Below are 19,249 nucleotides of genomic sequence, written 5' to 3' on the forward strand. Positions count from 1 at the left end.
CATAGGCATCATGCACAGATCCAGGATACTTGGCAGTGATGTGGGAGATGTACTGGTCAGCAATGCACACCATCTGGACATTGAGAGAGTGGAAACTCTTCCTATTCCTGTGCACCTGCTCATTTGCTTTGGGAGGGACTAAGGCAATATGGGTCCCATCAATGGCCCCAATCACATGTGGTATGTGTCCCATTGCGTAGAATCCAGCCTTCACAGTGGGCAAATCATCAATCTGGGGGAATGCGACGCAGCTGCTCATGTGTTTGAGCAAGGCTGCCAATACCCTTCTAAGCACAATCAAGAACATCGGCTGTGGCATTCCTGCAGCCAAGCCCACAGTCACCTGGAAAGAACCAGTTGCCAGGAAATGGAGCACTGACAGTACCTGCACAAGAGGGGGAATTGCTGTGGTGCTACGGATAGCAGGTATCAGATCAGGCTCCAATTGTGCACACAGCTCTGTGATTGTGGCCCTGTCCAGACGACAGGTGAGTATGATGTGCCTGTCCTCTAGTGTAGCCAAGTCCACAAGGGGTCTGTACACGGGTGCTTGCCTCCTCCTCCTCCTCTTACTCCTCCGCAGTGGTTGGTATCTAAGTGAGCCAAAAGTAAAATGGGTGTTACAACAGGACCTATGGACACACAACATCATAGTACACAGAGCATGTATGGATGTAGCACACTAGAATTTTCTAGGTGTGTACAGTCAACACCAATGACGCACATATACATTTAAAACTTGAGTACTAGCAATAGGAAATGGCAACCACCTGTCCTGTATGCAGGGACAGGTGGAAGTGACCTCACTCCACCGGTGTTAGGCGTCATGGCGGAAGGCGGTCTGCACCGCTGTGCTATTCCTCATTGGCTAACATGGGGCTCTATGGGGTACAGGAACCAATGATAATCAATGCCGGCGGTAACAGTGTTTAACACCGCGGACGTGACCGTCATTTTCTTTCTACCACTTCACTTGATTCCTGACTTTCAACTCAATGACATCTCAACTGCGTGTGCTGCTGTGACCTGTGTCTAGAACCTGCCATGGCCCGTGGTACAGGGGAAAGGGCCCCAGCCTTCAAGTCGGAGGAGTTGGAGAAGCTCATGGATGGGGTCCTACTCCTGTCTGAGCAGTTTTATGGGCCTCCAGACCAACAGGTGAGTACATCATGGGTACGTTGCATGCGACAAGGCTGCATGTAAATGTATGTGTGTGCTAGCAGTGTGTCATTTAGGAGTATGGCTGCAGGCAATGTGAATGCAGAGGTGTGTGCTTGATGAGGGGCAAATGCTGTATGTAAGCCATTTGTGTGACAGGCTGGATTGGATGGTTCAAGGTGTCCTTCTGTCTGTGTTTCCACTGCAGGTGAGTGCCCATCAGAAGATAGGGCTGTGGCGTGCCATCGCCAAGGACTTGAGGACCCTGGAGGTCCATAGCCGTCAGAGCATCCACTGCAGGAAACGGTGGAAGGACCTGAGATGTTGGCCCTGAAGACCGCGGAGGCCCAGCTGGGGATGGCCTCCCAAAGAGGGAGGGGTGCCCTTCGGGGCCTGACCCTCCCTAATGGCCCGCATACTGGCAGTGGCCAATCCTGAGTTGCATGGGCGCTTGAGGGCAGCACAGCAGCCACAAGGGGGTGAGTACAAACTGTGTGGTATTTTGTATATGTTGCCTGCCATGGGGTTTTGGTGCAAGATCTAGTCAGTCGATGCCGCAATATGCTGGTTTAGCCATTCCTGCATGGACCTGCTTAGCAATGTAGGGTGGTATGCATTTTGGTATTGCTAGGTGACTAGCATACCATGGCAGGCAAGGCTTAGTTGGTCCTAGAAGGTGTGCAGATGGTAGTGTTTGGGTTCCTTCCTACTGTAGTACCTAGGCAATGGTTTGTCACTGTGGTCCATACTGCCCAATATAAGTCCCAGGGAGTGATTGTGATGTGTATGCCATCTGTGCTGTTGGTGCATCATCTGGCTTAGGAGCAGGGGCACAGGCGAGTGAGGGAGCTGCAGCCCACGGGATCCAGGAGGCACAGTCCACCAACTCCGGGGGGACCAGTGGGTTGGAGGGCGAGGGGAGCACCACGGGGAAGACTGGCGCAACAACTACAGTCTCAGATTCCTCCTCCAATGGAAGCTCCCTGGTGGTGGTGGACCCTCTGGTACCATCCCAGCTACTTTTTCTTCTGCCACCTCCTGTACTAGCACCCCCCAGTAGCCCCCACCTAGTTGCCTGTGCCCGCTCACCCAGGGGATTGGGCATCTCCCTCACCCCAAGCACCTCAGGCCCTGCCCCAGTCAGCCCTGCTGCCCTCAGTGAGGAGGCTATTGACCTCCTGAGATCCATCTCTGTAGGGCAGTCAACCATAGTGAATGCCATCCAGGGGCTGGTATCCCAGATGCAGCAGTGCAATGCCTTCCTGGAGGGCATTCACGGTGGCTTGGCGGCCCTACAGAGATCTCTGACGGCAGCCAGTGTCCCTGTTTCTTCTGTTCCCCCTCCAACTTCCTGTTCCCAGTCCCATAGCCCTCTCCCCAACCCATCCCACGCACACACTCTGAGAAGCACGCACACAGAACAACAGACAGGACTCGCACAGACAAACACAGGCACCACACTTCACTCCACAAGCGCACACACAGCCAACACACAGATGCACATACTACAACAGCCACTGCCTCCATTGTCTCCCCCTCCTCCTCCTTCCTCACAGTCACATCAGCACTCACACCTGCATGCACTGCATCATCAGTCCCAGATCCTGCCACCTGTACAGCCCTGCCCACAGTCACCACAACAGCAGACACGCCGACATGCACACCACACACCACATGTGCAGTCACCACCACCACCATCACCACCTCATGCAGCACACCCACCTCACTAGCAGACCCCACCACAACATACATCCAAACGTCCTGTTTGTCCTTCCCCACCCTGTCTACCCCCTTCCAAAGACACATAAATGCTCCCACTCAGACCCCCAACAGTCATCCACCTCACACACACTGTTCATGCACTTGCACCCAATTCCAGCACACCTCCTCCTCCTACAACCACTCCCTCTACCTCAACTACTATTCCTCCTCCCACACCCCACCCCGCCCCACTGGTCCTAAGAAGCTTTTCCTTGCCAGCCTTGACCTCTTCCCTACCCCATCCCCCGTCCTGCCTGTAAGAGGAAAGTCCCCCCCAGCCTTGTACCTCCAGCTCCCATTCAACTCCTGTCCTCCTCCAAGAGTTCCCCAGCCACTAACGGGAACAAGAGTGGCACTCCGGCCCCCTGTCCCAAGGCCACTCCTCCACCCCCTACCCAGAAGGGCAAAGACCCGCCCCCTCCTAAACCTAAGCCTAAGCCCAAGGACCCCACTCCTGAAAAAACCCCTGCCACCTCCCCCACACCCATTGCCCCCTGAGGTGCCTGCCTGCCATCTCCATGATGCCCCTGGAGTGCCTAGGCTGTAAGGAGTCAAGTTGGGCCTTGGACGTTGCTCTGTGTCCATTATTAACTTTTGACTGGCCAATGGCCCCTTCTGTGCATATATATATTTATATTTATCTCTTTTTACAATTTTGGTCGCTGTTCCCACCTAATTACAGTGGTTGGGCAGGTATGTGTTGTGGCTTTCTTTGTTCCTGGGTTATCTTGCTGTTGATTTACTCTGCAGATTGTTCTGGGTGTGTGGCATTTGTATTTGGTGTGTGTTGTGCTTGTGTGTGTTGTCACTCTCCTCCCCCTACCTTGTGTGCTAGGTGGCTGTGCTTACCGTCGTCGTCTTCGTCAGCGTTGGTGCTCCTGGACGGCCATCACTTGGTATAGCATCGGGAACACTTTCAGTTCGGGTTCCATGGCGGCCGCAGACTCTTCTGTGTCCCTGGAAGTAAGTGTCTCCTTTTATATGATGCGCTTCACCAGGCTTTTGCTGGCAATGCCAACGCCCCGGAAATCCTGGCGGTCTGCTATGTCATAACATGGTGGCCGGATCCTTGTCTTCTGCCAGCCTGTATGTGGATACTGCCGTGGTCAGTGGCCGTACCGCACTTGCGTTTGGGGTGGTATATTGACTGTCTATGGGAGGGATCACCACCATGGTCATAATTTGGCGGTCATTACCGCTACCCTGGCGACGGTACTACCGCCATTGCCGGCGTGGCGGTCACCTGACCGCCAATGTCATAATGAGGGCCATAGTGTCTTGCGACAACCCCTTTGCTAACATGTTCCTGGACTTCCTTCTGAAGTTGCACAAGCATAATGTAGTCAAACTGTACCTTGTGGAAGGCCTCCCACATAGACCCTCCAGCAGCTAACAACCCCTGCAGCTTTGGCAGTGACCCAGATGCCAACACCTGGTCAACTTCAGGTATCTCACTAGTCTATCTGTCTGGAGCAGTGGCAGTGAATGCCACGGCCAGTGTCCTCTGAGAGTCTACCCTGATCCACTGCCTAACTTGTTCATGTTGCTGCACATAAATGATCTCAATCTCTTCTTGAGACTAACCTGCCGGCTGTGGTGTAGTCAACACAGCTGATGTTGTCCAACCCATTTAGCTCTGTGTCCTGGTACTAAACAGGGGCAATCAAAACATTGCCCCAGAGACATCGAGTATCGTGCTTGTCTCACATTGCTATGTTTACCTTGACCATTTACCACTGAGCTCCAACTCAACTTGGGTAATGGGATATTCCATGTCCTCTCCACTGACTACTAAGCCTCTGCTTTTAGCACCGAGGTGAATCTTTTCTGGATTTAAATACTTCCTACCATAGTTCTAGGAGCTCCTCTATCCCTCAGGGCAGGAGACTTCCTCCGAATGATTCTAGCCTCTATCACACATCCCACTGTGTTTGGGTGTATGTGCTTCAGAGCATCTGTGCCCCTTTCTCAAATGTCTACAGCAACTAGGTGAAGAGTAACAGGGCCCTGTAGGCCTTCTCGGATTGCTTTCTCTATAGTTAGCATACTATCTGTGAGGATTGTGGTGTATTATATGGTATGGTTGTGGGACTTAACCATGTAAAACTTCATAAAACAGTCTCAGGTCTAGACAGGCTCATTTGTAAAACCTCTTGCACAACCCTGGGTAGCTGTGGCTTCATGCAACAAAGCTTAAGCAAAGGAACCATGGTAAAGCATTTGGAATCACCAAACAATGTAGACCCCAAGAATAGTAAAATCCACCAGAGGGTTCTGGAGATATAGATTTTAAAGACAAATTTAAATATCAGCTTTTTAGTCCAAAGCGCAAACAAGGTGAGAGATCAATTCTGACAAGGGAGAAGGTCAGGGGAGCCAATAAGGAGTATGTGGACTGCTACCTGGTTAACAACGAGTCTCAAGTCCAGTTCCACACTTTACATCAAGGCAACCTTAGACCTCAATCAAATGGTCCTGATGCTTGAAACGCAGGATGCTGAAAGATGCCCTACATGCTGTGCGGTTGACGGGGGTGTTCCCGGGGCTATTCCTTGGTCCATGGGTAAGGTAGGGCAACATTGGCCACAAGATTTGTAAGTCCATCAAAGTCCCCTTTCAACCAGTAGAAGTCTAGATGTGGCTGGGCTACAGATCTCCGGACACAGCTGGTCCAGCGGTTACCTTTGGTGAAGGCTGGTGTATGTCTTTAGCAACCAATCTGCACTCAGACGCCATTGTCTGGTTCATCAGACTTGGGTTGGTGTTGACCAATCAGGATCGTCTCTTGGGTTGCCTGATGGTGGTCAGTAGCGATTTTACAAATGTGGCTACTGACTTGCCCGAATAAGCTACTTCACATTTGATTGTCCTGGTGCTGGTTCCAAGGGATCAGCCGACAGACCCTTGCGTTCACTTCCTTGGTCTGGTCTTACAATGAAACCTCTAGTTTACCTCAAATGCTGCATAGATTATTTGCAAAACCCTATTTTTAAAAATGAGTTCCACAATCAGTTTTAATAGAGGTTGGAAGGCCAGAACTAGGTATTAACTCCCTCAACAACAATTTGGCCACTGTAAGGCTACCTGCTCTCTTTGTGAGAAATACTTCCAACCATTTAGAAAACAAGCAGATAATTACTAAGATGTACTGAAGTTACGTTTGGCAGAGAATATGCATCTTAAGCCTCAGAAATGGAAGATACTGCATAGTGGTCGCTCCATATTGGTCGCTCAAGCAAGAACCAGCCACATACAATGTCAGGTCAGCCATTTCCAAAGATGTCTCTTTAATATCTATTCTTGGCTTTGTACATAACTCAGTCATCTCTATTCAGTTGTGATCTGGTCATCATCAGTCTCATAATTTTCCCTGTCTTCACAACCCTTCTTTGAGATAGGATGCTGTTTCGCTGGGTTCAAAACATTGCATCTCCAAAGAGAAATGTTCTCTGATGCAGGTTTGATCTGCTCATAACGAGTCCTTCTACTGTTGGTTATATTTTGTGTTCTTGTTCTTCTCAAATGATTTCGACCAAATGTGGGACATATACGATTAAAGTATTGCCAATAACAATCCCTTCACTTTGTTCAATGGCAATGCAAACAGTACTCAACAATTCTAAGAAATATTCAAACTTCCCTCTGGGTAGTCAGGTTACTCAACTTCAGAATTGCAAAAACCTGTTCTTTTGAGACTTTCTTCACACTTTTTTCAATACGGTATCTAAGGTAGATGACTTCCTTCTTATAATACTGCATTTTAACTGGGAAAACTTTTTTTTTTTTTTGTATTGTTTTATTTATTGGCCTTCTGTTATACAGCTCATACAGCTCTAACAGCAGCCAAAAAGTAAAGAAAAACAACATCAAGCAATAAGTACAGCTTGGCATTATAAGTCACACATAGAAAGGCCATGTCTATTGTTGTCAAGCGGTGTGCAGCAAGCATTCAGTCTGTCTTATTGCAAGGTCTCACTTTCAGTTTTACAAGTTCAAGCCCTCAGGGGGCCAATCCAACACCACCTTCCTGGAACGCACTGTTTATCGCTCATGCGACTTTGGAATCAATAGCTCGTGGCTACTAGAGAGCAGGTGAGGCCTGTACTTCCTTTGTGTGGTTATCTCAGTGGGTTATGGCATCTAGGGGGTCATTCTGACCCCCGCCGGTAGCGGATGCCGCCGGCCTGGCGGGAACCGCCAGAAGACCGTACCGCGGTCGAAAGACCGCTGCGGTCAATCTGAGTTTCCCGCTGGGCTGGTGGGCGACCGCCAGAAGGCTGCCCGCCCGCCCAGCGGGAAACCCCCTTCCACGAGGTTGCCGGCTCCGAATGGAGCCGGCGGAGTGGAAGGGGTGCGACGGGTGCAGTTGCACCCGTCGCGATTTTCAGTGTCTGCCACGCAGACACTGAAAATCTATGTGGGGCCCTGTTAGGGGGCACCTGCAGTGCCCATGCCAATGGCATGGGCACGGCAGGGGCCCCCAGGGGCCCCACGACACCCGTTTCCACCAGCCAGGTTCTGGCGGTGGAAACCGCCAGAACCAGGCTGGCGGGAAGGGGGTCGGAATCCCCATAGCGGCGCTGCTTGCAGCGCCGCCGTGGAGGATTCCCAGGGGCACCGCCGGTTTCCCGTTTCTGACCGCGGCTGTACCGCCGCGGTCAGAATGCCCATGGAAGCACCGCCAGCCTGTTGGCAGTGCTTCTGCGGTCGTTGGCCCTGGCGGTCCATGACCGCCAGGGTCAGAATGACCCCCTTAGTCAATGTTATTGCTCAGCAGGTATGACTGCAAGAGACCCATATATTCTGGGGTTGCTGCATTGAGGAGACCATGGAATAGTAGAGTTCTAGATGATTATTACAATGTGTCATATCTTTGAGCCAGTCTCGGTTCCTGGGATGGCCGCAGCCACCTCACACAAAAATACCCCCACTTTTTTGCTAGCAGTAGCTCAAACGATGCAAAGCACCTGAGCCCCCGCGGTTTTCCCCTCATGCATCCCAAGAGAGCTATCTTAAGTGTCAATTCAAGTGCCATTGCTAACATATCAGAAAGTGCTCCGCCCAATCCCTCCCAGTACTCAGCTATCGCCGGACACTGCTACGCAAGATGCATAAACCCAGCTTCAGACTCACCACATCGGGCACAGCACAAGTGTGCTTTGAGATGGAATGCAATCAATTGTCGAGGAGTATGATGTGTTCAGTGAAGTTATTTCAGATGGATGAAGCATAATCACCCTTTAGGGGGTACTTCTCCCATTAAACTGCAGCAATACTACCAGTCCTCGTCCAAAAGGGCCTCCCCAGGTCTAATTTCTATTGTTCTCTGGCCCTTGAGTTTAGTGTTGGCGCCTCCGTTTGAATGGAGATGTATAAGTTGGTCACCATGTGTTTAACCATCGGAGCAGCCAGAAAGTTTGATAGCATGGCAGATGTTGGGGGTTGCAGGGGAAAGGGGGAGTATTGTGCCCTGCATAGAGCACAGATGAAATAATACGTAAATATATCCAATGGGGTTGGATCGGTATCAAGCGACCACAGTTGGGCAGTCTAGAAATCCAGCTTCTGGGAAGACATTTCCCATCGTAGCTAGTCCCCATGTGTGTAGGGTCTGCAGGAGCATGGGGTTGCAAGTGAGTGATGCGAGAGGAAACTGAGCTAGCGACTGTTTGGAAGAGCAAAGAATTTGTGACTTTAGACTATTCCAAATCTTTCTTAAGTCTAGTTGTGTGCTAGAGACCATATCTATCTCAACTCGGCTGCATGGGAGTGAGGGGGGGGCTGACCCAAAAGGGCCACAAGTGGGGTTAGGTGGGCATTATCATTCTCAATTGCTATGTGCGGCATGTATGGTGGAGGTCTATGCCAAAAATATGTGAAGTGTGCTTGGGCACACACATATTAAAGTTCAAAATCTGGAGCATTTAATCCATGCTTGTCATATTGTACCATCAAAGTTTCCCATCGCACCCTAGTTGGAGCACCTCTCAAGCTAGAGTGAACAGATGTGATTTAAGGGTCTTGAAGAAAAGTTGAGTGAGTGTTATTAAATGAGTAAAGAAGCTTGGGCAGGATAACCATTTGAATCAGAGTGCTCCGCCCCATCAGTAAGAGCAGAAGTGTTTTCCAACGGGAGACCTGCTCCTCAAAGAGGGTCATGGTGATCCTGTACTTTTCCCTGAACATAGTGTCCTAATTGTTATGGATCCAGATCCCAACATATTTAACAGGCTGCATCGCCTAGGTAAGTGGGAAGTCTGATGGTTAGGGGTTTGTGGCTTGCGTGAGCGAGAATATTGGAGATTTGCAGCTTATAGATACACCCGAGACAGTCCAGAAGAAGGCAAATTCTCAGATGACCAAGCTTAGGTTCCAGGCTGGGTTCGTGAAGTATAATGTGATATCATCCGCTTAAAGAGATACTATTAGGTTTAGAGAGCAGGATGTCAGCCTCCTCTGCCCATAAAGCTGTCGGATTGCACAGGCTAATAGTTCTGAGGCTAGGGCGTAGAGAAGGGGGGATAATGGGCAACCTTGTCTAGTACCCTGTCCAATGGTTAAGGCTCCGAAAGGAGCCCCAACATGTGTATCCTGGTTGTCAGTGAGGTATACAGCAACCTGAGCCAGTTTATGAATTGATGTGGGACACCCATTCGTGCTAGTAAAGCGAGGAGGTAAGGCCACTCCAGTGAATCAAATGGTTTGGTTGCATCGAGAAAGACAGGCACGCCTCGTGTGTGGGCTGAGCCGGTGCACGAGGGCAAATAGAGTTCACAAATTGTGTACCATGGATCTGCCTGGTAGAAACCTCGCCTGGTCCAGGAGGATCAAAGTGGGCATCAGGAGGGTCAACCTATTGTCCAGTATCTTGGACAATATTTTGGGGTCTATGTTTATAAGTTATAATGGTTGTTACGAGTCAGGGTTATCAGGCAGTTTGCCTGACTTCAGTAATGTGAGAGGGATAGATTCTTGCATCGAACTAGGGAGTGTCCCCCACTGTAGTGCCCAGTTATATACCTGCAATAGCCACAGGGCTATTATTTATAAAACTCATCCAGAAACCCCTCCTTACACGTAGGAAGCCTGCCTATTTCTGACTCGATTCCCTCCAGAGCAAGTGGCTCCTTCAGGAATCATATATACGGTCTGATCAGTATAGGGAAAGGTGCGGAAGACATTGTGACGCAAAGGGTTAATTAGCTTGAGCAGTGTAGATGAGCGTGATGCCTGCTGAAACCCGAACAACGTGGAAAAGTTCACGATGTTGTTTTCAAGCTTGTTTCCCAACATTCCATAGATAAAATTATTCGCAGCTGCTTGTGTAAGAAACAGGATGTGTAGGGCCGAAAGACGGAGGTCGTCTCAACCTTGAGAACGAGAGTACAGGAAAATGATGGAATGAAAACAATGGCCAGGGAATGGCAGAGCAGCCAAGAGACATGTGCTGATAACATAGCTAGAAAATGCTAGAAAGGGATAGAATCCAAGTTTCAGGTTATTTAAACACAGAAGTGTGGGTTAGGGAATTAAAACTCGCAGATGGGGTTGTGAAAGCTGCCATCGCCAGAACCACAGCGCTGCTTCCCTGTTTTTGCTGTTCAGAGACCGTGACGCTTGAGGGGGAGAGAGGTACAATCGGGCGGTAGAGGGCTTCCCAGCATTTCGTGGACTAAGTTAAGTTCCACCCAGGGACAAAAGGCCTTTGTTTCTCTGCTCTATTATTATGATTGATTATTATGCTTGCACTGTGTTTATAATCTAAAGTATTCAGCTTGTTTATATTTTGCTTCCTGAACATCGTAGTGTGAGCTTGCTGCAGTAATTGAACTACGCATTTTGGTATACAGTTAATCAAAGCTCATATCTGTCAATTAACTCTTTGCTCACATATAAATAGATGCTCTTTGTAGTGTGCTCATATATAAATAGATGCTCTTTATTGCCATTTTTATTCTACTTCGTTGATGTGCCAAATGCATACATTCACCTGAAATTCTAGTGAAGCTAAATTGTGTTCATAATTGGCGTGTGGTCCTTCATTGAGCGTCCTTATTGACTTATACCGAACAGAGCAGGTGTCAATCAGTCACCTGGATAAGACATGGTCCTTCAATCCAGGTTAAGTCTACCTGGTCAAAGTACTGCATGTAATCATCGAACTTTGGCATGATACAGAAGGCATACAGAGTAGTGCAGTAGTCAACAAGTTCCAGCAGAATGTCAGTCACTTCATTTATAGTAGTACGTTCTAATTTTTAGGACTCTGCTAAATGGTCCTGTCTTATTGAGACATTTATATATTTTGTGGACTTACAGCCCGCCCATAGGCTTTCCATTTGCTGGCTCCATCGTCACTGTCCTATTCTTTCTCCGCTTTTGTCCATGGCATGCATTTATCAAGCCTCTTTCTGTGTTTAGCCCTTCCTGGCAGCAGGAACCAAGTACTATAGAAATATACTGGTCACCATTTTAACATCTGTTCAGGAACTACTTTTTTCTTTCTTTAAGAGCCGTCCTCAGAAGCCCAAGCATTTTCACTAGATCATAGGGCTGTTATAGTAAACAGGGCTGTAAACCATGTTCTTATCTCATCACATTTTCAGCGGTCGCAACAATCACCTCAAGTCTACAATGGACTTGCCCTTTTCCCTCACAGCCACGGAAAAAACTAAATACAATGGGGACAAAACACTCAGGATAGTACGCGGACACCTCCCTGCCCATTTCTCATCTGTCTCTTTAGCTAGGTAGCCGAACAAATTGTACTACCGAAGCTGGCACAGGGTAGCCGGGGGTGTACATACCGTGACGCATGCATCTCTAGGGGCTCTCTTACTCACGGGCCACTCCGCATTGACAAGTAACATAGATACCTGCAGGTAAAATGCCTGACTCTGATTTTCCACCTCTGGGGATTTTTCAGTGGCTGTTTTGTTTTAATACCTATTTTCTGCCCTTCGAGCCTCTAGCACAACACTGCGGTGCTGGATCAAGAGTGAACATGGAAGACTATTGGGTAAGAGACTCATCCGTCTCCTACTTTGCTGCCAGCTATTCATTAGCTACAGAGTCATTAAGAACAGAATATGCGACAAGCCCACCCTCCAAATGCTAGCTACAGTCATGTACTCCCCTTCAGTTAAGCCCTTCATGGACAATCTCCACAAAAAAGGCATTTTTCACAGCGCTGGAAGTAGAGGAGAACATCAGTGATTGGTGAAGAACAAAGGGTAATATACAGTTTATCACCATGAATCTGCAGGAAGAACGGTGATGGTGTCTCTAAAATTCTACATGTGGGATGAAATGTCACACAGAAAGACGCTCTACGTGGACTACCATACTTGTGGCCCATAACATATACCATGGCGAACTTGTCTTGCTCACGCCGGTGATTGGCCTGATGTCAAATATTTAGGTAACATTGCAATATAAAAGGGCATATACCAACTGCAGCACAAATTAAATACATCTGCTTGACTAAACTTGATTTACTATGATTTGCACACAACTTTACAGCTTTCACTGTTTGACCAAAAGTGCCTATCACATCTCCGCCTCTTAAAAGATGGCCGCCTCAGCAGATTCTTTACTTCTACTGTGTCCATGAAGAGAGCAGAACACAGCATGTACTGCTCGGAGGTAAAGCTAAGAAGAAACCTATGACACCCAGGGTACTTCTTCGAGAGACTCTCTGACTGTGTAGAGAAGAATGGAAATCTGAATCCGGGTGAGCGTGGAGTTTCTGTTTTTCTCTAAACAGGTTGCCTGACGGTGGCAGTTGCTTTGCTGTTAACTGAGACATATTGTATTTTTGCTATTGTTTTTTATGACACACATTATGTAGCCATTTGTATGCTGAGAAGAAAGACTACTTAGATGTTTGTGGCGTTTGCAGTTACTACCTTCTGGCCAGTCGTATTCCTTCCATCTGCAAACAACAATGACTGTGTCACAATCTTTTTGCCTACACACAGTTGTACATGAAAAACAACTAGTTGTTTCTAGAAAAGAGTACATTTCTGTAGTTCTGACTTCATGCATAGCAGTTGAGAGAATCTAGTGAGGCAGGTGAAACAAAACTATACACCATTGAGCATGTCCAATATTTCTGCAAAAGAGAGATGCGAGCTGCAGCCCAAAGGGCTAATGTAGGGAGGTGGGAGAAAGTTTGGATTAGAGAAAAATAATTGGACAATGTCACAAAATTAAATGCCACACAATATAATTCCACTCCACTACATGCCACTCCACAACACACAATACCACTCCACATAATTACACTCCATAACATACAGTCTTACTACACATAATTCCAAGCCACTCAATACCACATAATTACTATCCACATAATTCCACTGCACAGCATGCTACATTAGTCCACTACACATAACTCCACCAACACCACACAATTCCAAGCCACGCAATTCCACAACAAACAATTCCAATCCAACCCACATAATTCCACTCCACGCCACATAAATCCATTCCAATCCATTCCATAACACATAGCTAAAAGATATTAACATTAACAACGCCTATAGCTCTCGAATTGCTGAGACCTATTGGCTTAGCCAGTGCTTCTTTCATGTGTGTGATGGCTTGAATGTGTCTGTCTAGTCTCTAAAGCCAGGGTCCTGCTTGGCCTCTCTGCCTCGCCATAAGCTTGGGCCAGTGTGTGTTTGTGTGAATGGTTGGCCTTCAGCTCAGCTGTATTCGAAAATTCAGTCTGTTTGCACCTAATTTCTTCTAGGAATGCCGTGGATGCCGTTGCTAAGTAGCCAGCATCTAAGGTTTTTAGTTCCCTTTCAATGGGATCAAGGCTGGTTTGAAGTGTCTTACGTACCCATGTTGTTTTGTAGTGTAAATAGCCCTAATCAACGCCTTGAATGCCTCCCAAACCACTCCTGGAGATTGCATCGGCCCCTCATTGGTATGAAAATACTTTAGCACTTTGGTACCCTCCTCTTCTTTGAATGCTATGTCAAGTAAAGCTTGCGGGGATAAGCGTTATGTGAAGCCACGGTGTTTGGGAACAGGTGTATTTACAGTCAACTTAACAGGTTCATTGTCAGACAGGGTGTGTGGGAGGTGATCTACATCAGTTGCCCACCTGCTTATGTCTAGTGTGGCCATCCAGTAGTCAAGGCATGCCCAAGACCTGTGGGCTGTGTAAACATGCATGCCTTTTGTGCTGGCAGGGAAGTTGGTCCTCCAAGAGTCTGTCAGGTCATGTGTGGTTATGATTTTAGCAAGAGCGGTCGCAGCTGCTTGGAAAGTGCAATTAGTGCCTTTAGACCAATCAAGATGCCTATCTAGAAGTAGATTGAAATCTCCTTCCCAGAGTATGGTGGTGGATGCTTTAACGTGGCATTTGGTCCATAGCTTTCTTACGAAGTCGGGGTCGTCTGTGTTGGGGGCATAAGATTTAGTGTGATGTGCTTACCCCCAAGTATCATTTGAATAATGTTGTATAGGCCCTGCAGGTCATTGTATTTATACAGCAATTGAAAAAGGACAGTACTCATGATGAGGATGGCCTTCCCCCGAGCTTAAGAGGAGTAGTTAGAAAAGGAGCAGTGTCCACTTCCCCGGTGGGCAAAATAGGTCTAGGAATGTGGTGCAATGCTTGTCTCCTGCAGGACTGCGATGTCTATTTTGTGGTGATCAAGGTATACCAGGACCTACTGTGCTTTATTGGGGTTATTAAATCCTCTCAGAAACCAGGTTAACACTCGCAGAGGAAGAGATTCATTCTACCTGCACATCTACAAATTAGAATATAGTGTGTCATAGTGGCGCGGTGGATTCTTTATGTCACTTGTGACTCTTCTCTCACTTCCGTCAGTCCTTTTCATTTTCTCTTTATTCCTTTTCATTTTCTCTTTATTTGCTGTCCTTTTCTTCCATCTCGATATTTTTTCAAATTACTCCAATCCTTTGTTTTCTCAATTAAAACTCTAATATGAGCTCTCATTGTGATTTAACCAATCTCTTTAATTTTGTCATGTGTCAAATCCATTTTGTAATTTCGTTTCACATTCTTCATTTTTGCTGATGTCAACTTGTAATTCATCAGTTAATTCTTCTAATTTATTGTGTGCTTCATTTGCACACCTGGCTGCTTCTTTAATCAAGTATTTCATGTCATCAGTATTGTAAGTCAACAGTCTTTTTAAGTCAACATTCCTCTGCAGCATTTCACCAAATTCAGTTTTGAAATTGCCAAAATTAATTTGTTTAGGAACTTCTTCAACCACCATTGTTATTACCAATGTGGCAGCTTGAGTATGTACTCCTGAATGTATAGCTCCACTTGTGCTAGGTACAGCAGCTATTAATATCTCTGTTAGTGCACTCTGTACCACAAAAGTAATTGTAGAACTATGTACAACTGTACTACTATCTCCCCTAATACCTGTATTGGATCCTGGGCTAGTCTCCGTTGTCCCTGCTGAACTTGGTGTATATGGAGGAGGTTTAAAATTCAAAAGCTCATTTAAAAAGTTAGCCTCTTAATCAGAATATTTGTTCTGCTTTTTTATTATTTGTCTTGCTCTTCTCATCATTCTCATTAATTATTCATTAATTGTAGCGGGTATCGTTTTTACACATTCGCTCATATCCTGACTCCAACTCTTTCCTGGAGATCCATTTTACACTCAAGTCAATACTTACATGAACATTTCACCTTCTTTGTGGCTTTCTTGCCTTATCAATCCCATTTATCAAGCACCTCAAACTGCCCAGGACATGTTATTTGGTGTCAAGGACAACAAGTTTTCATGTTCATTTTGTCCTTGGGCCAAGTAGGCCCATCCCCCTGCAGCACAAACTCTTTGGCTACCAGTATACCTTGTGAAGCAGGAAAGGGCATTGTCTGCAGTTGATGTAATATTTGTGTCCATAATAATGTTTGAACTTGTATGTATAGTTCATTAATGCAAAGCCTTTTCTATGAGGGTGAGCACTGTAAATAAATGTAAGCTCGGACTGCACTACTGACTTAGGTTGCAGTAAAAAAATGTGTACACACACTTTTGAAACGTTTAACAATATGAGACTACATATAATGCTCCCAGATTGCTCTATAATTATATGCCAATACTTGCAGAGCTTGAAAGCAAGCTTGGTGATTCTTTGCTTTCAAAATAAAATGTTCACTAAAAATGCAACTAGGAAAAAAAGTGTTTTGAAAAATTACTGTGACATTGAGGTACCATTTCTTTGCAGCATCATTTAGTAAAATGTGTTGATGCATGCCAATAATCCCAAAAAAATTCATAATGGAAAATCAGTGTAACCAGGTTCAACAAGATTATGGAAAATGTGAAAATAAACAAGCATTGGCAAAGCCAATAGAGCCAACATTGGTGGTCAGTCTTGTGGCCAGGGCCACTGGAATTATGAGATTGTGCGGCCGCAGTGACTTTTGCACAATTATAGATTTGCTTCCTTTGCCACATAATCCATCATCTGCTGCATAATCTGCTGATTTTAACAAAAGAAATTCTAGCTCAAAAGTTACAAAAAATATGAAGACACTTGTTGCCACTCAGTAGACGGTCCTTTGCAAAGCTGGGTTGGTAATTTTTTTACTGATTATTGCTATACTTGGGCATTAAACTGGTACTAATAAGGTGCAACCAATGCCCAGAGAGTGTTATCAAGTTTAAAGACGACAAAATAATGAAGTAATTCTATTACAAAATATGCTGCATTATGCAGTATAATTTGCCTTTTCTTGCTGCATAATTTACTCAATCCTGCTGCGTAATTTGACTCTCTCCTGCTGCATACATCCAGTGGCCCTGCTTATGGCTTTGTCAATGCATGTCTTGTTTTGACATGGCTTTTGTAAAACTTTATTGTTGTGGGAGCTGCTGGGTCCTCACCATTGTAGCAAACATTGTAACAATCAAAAACACACATTGCCACACTAGTTCCTGGCACTGAAAAAACGACTGTGTGTGCCAATATGCTCCTTGTGAGAAAGCAGGTTGCTGTCACTCACAGAGAGAGAGAGAGAGAGTGAGAGATAGAATTTTAATAAAAACAAAAGGTCTTGGTTAATGCCAGACCTGATTAGGGCCCCAATCATTAAAGAAAGTCACAAAAGTGCACTCATAGTATATGTTGTTGCATTAGTGCAGATTTCCATATTTCAATAACTCACAAAAATTTACAGGCGTAGACCAGGAAATTATACTCCTAGAAAATATTTGTGAACTATATTTTAGCATGAGTAAATAAGTGCGTACAGATTTGCTCATGGAAAAATCTGTTGAGCGTTTACAACTTCACTTTCCCTCCAACCACTTTTTACTTTTGCCCTTGTCAGGAGTACATTTCCAACCTTTCTCAGTATGGTAAAAGATTAGAGAAGAGCTGGTGAAAACCCTTAAAACATGCAAGTTAGTAGGTTTGCACAGACTCAAAATGGCATTCAAACCATTGAACCTTTGCTTACCGCTACCTCCAGCACCAGTATGTAGATCTGCAGAAAGGTGGCAAACTGAGGAAATTGCTAGTATTCAAGCCCTATTATAGCATTAGCGCTGGCATAATCAGCGAGGCTAATATCAGAGCTCTTATATAATGAGATTGCTGTCATAATTTGTGGCCACACCACAGGGCACCGAAGGGACAAGTAGATTTTTTTACAGGACAAGTTGATTTATGAAGCAGCCTGTCTCATGGACAAGTAGATAATTTATTAAAGTCCAGACCCCTGATTGCATATCCAAACAACTCACAAAAGGAGCAGAAATCCATTTCTCAAATGTATATTCTAGCAAACATCACAAATGTGTGCCCCACACACAAATCAATTCTCCCTATTTATACTTACACTGCAAATCGTTGAGGAATACTTAGCAAATCACTTCTTGGGAACCTCCGACTCTGGACAATTGGCAAAGTTCCAAAAACTCCTTTCTCAATCGGACTGGGTATTAAAGACTCAGAACACTTTGGGAACTTTTTTAGGGAACCTCTATAAAAGAGGGGGTGCTTTTACACAACCATTCTCTGCCACCATTTTTGCAAGAGCCAAACCCCAATATTTTACTGTACCCCAATATTTTGATCACCCCAAAGTTTACCTTAGGCGACTTGACTCCTGCACCCTTGATCTTGCATAGGAGTCATCACTCTCCTCAACTTCAGGCCCAATAAAATAGCAGAGTAATAAACTATTAACTAGGACCTATCAATCATTGAGTTCTAGCTCAATGAAGGTTAATGGGTTTTATTACAATATCTCAAAATAAGCAATACAGAGAAATGCAGATACAGAGAACATAGTCAGAAATCAAAATTAATCTAAGTGCCAATAAACAAAAATCATAAGAACATCAGACAGAGGCCCTGGTACAAAAGAGAAATCGTTTCTCTAAATGGATAGAGCTCCGTGTGGAAAATCAAGAGTCTCTCAGTTATAACTGTCAGATTCACAACGAACACCAACACTCTTAGCATTTTTTCTTTTTCTGAACTTTCCGCCGGTTGATTTCTTCAAATCATGTTGCCATAGAACCTGAAGGTGAAAATGACCCCATAAGTAATCCTCAAACACTCAGTCAATCAAGTCAAGAGTGTTCCTATGTTCCAGTTTTGAACTATACATGGTGGTAAAGTTGAAAATGGCATACCAGTAGGTGCTGTCCTGGGATAATCTGCAAAATGGTACCTTGGCAATATCTATAAACTGAGGCCTAAATGTGATACCAAATAAGAGAATGGCCCCTATATGCAGGGAGTTTTCTCTGTGCCCCTGAGAACCAATGGTGATTTTTGCTACCCAGTTATGCCATGCCTCACACAGCGAACCTCGCAGGAAAAATATGGATCAGGAGGAATGCCTTCTGATGCACTGAAGAAGGCGATCGCCAACAATTTTGTGCTGGTGTAGCGAATTAAGGCTACCCAGGCACAAAATCAGCTGTTCCTCCTTCTCAAAGACCTTGATTATGAGTGCCTATGTACGTCCTATGGGGCCGGTAAACTGTGTGTAAAATAAAAGGTGTGAAGTACCCATGGGATTCGGATTAACCAGCCTCCTGGTAATCTCTGAATTGTAAGGGGACTGTAGCAGGAAGAATGAAGATAAGCAGTGAGTAAGTTTAAGTAGATTTATTTAATTCCAATGTATACATAGTCCAAGACGCAGTGCATCCTGTCTGCAAGGATCTCCACAGTAAACTGAACCGTGTCAGGGAATCCACGCTGTCAGTTCATACAGTGCGTGGAGGCTTATATTAAATCATAACAACTTGTGTGGAGAATTCATACATCAACATATAACAGCATAACAGAGCATGTGATA

The sequence above is a fragment of the Pleurodeles waltl genome, chromosome 3_1, assembly GCF_031143425.1.
Source record: "Pleurodeles waltl isolate 20211129_DDA chromosome 3_1, aPleWal1.hap1.20221129, whole genome shotgun sequence".
In the NCBI taxonomy this organism is placed as follows: Eukaryota; Metazoa; Chordata; class Amphibia; order Caudata; family Salamandridae; genus Pleurodeles; species Pleurodeles waltl.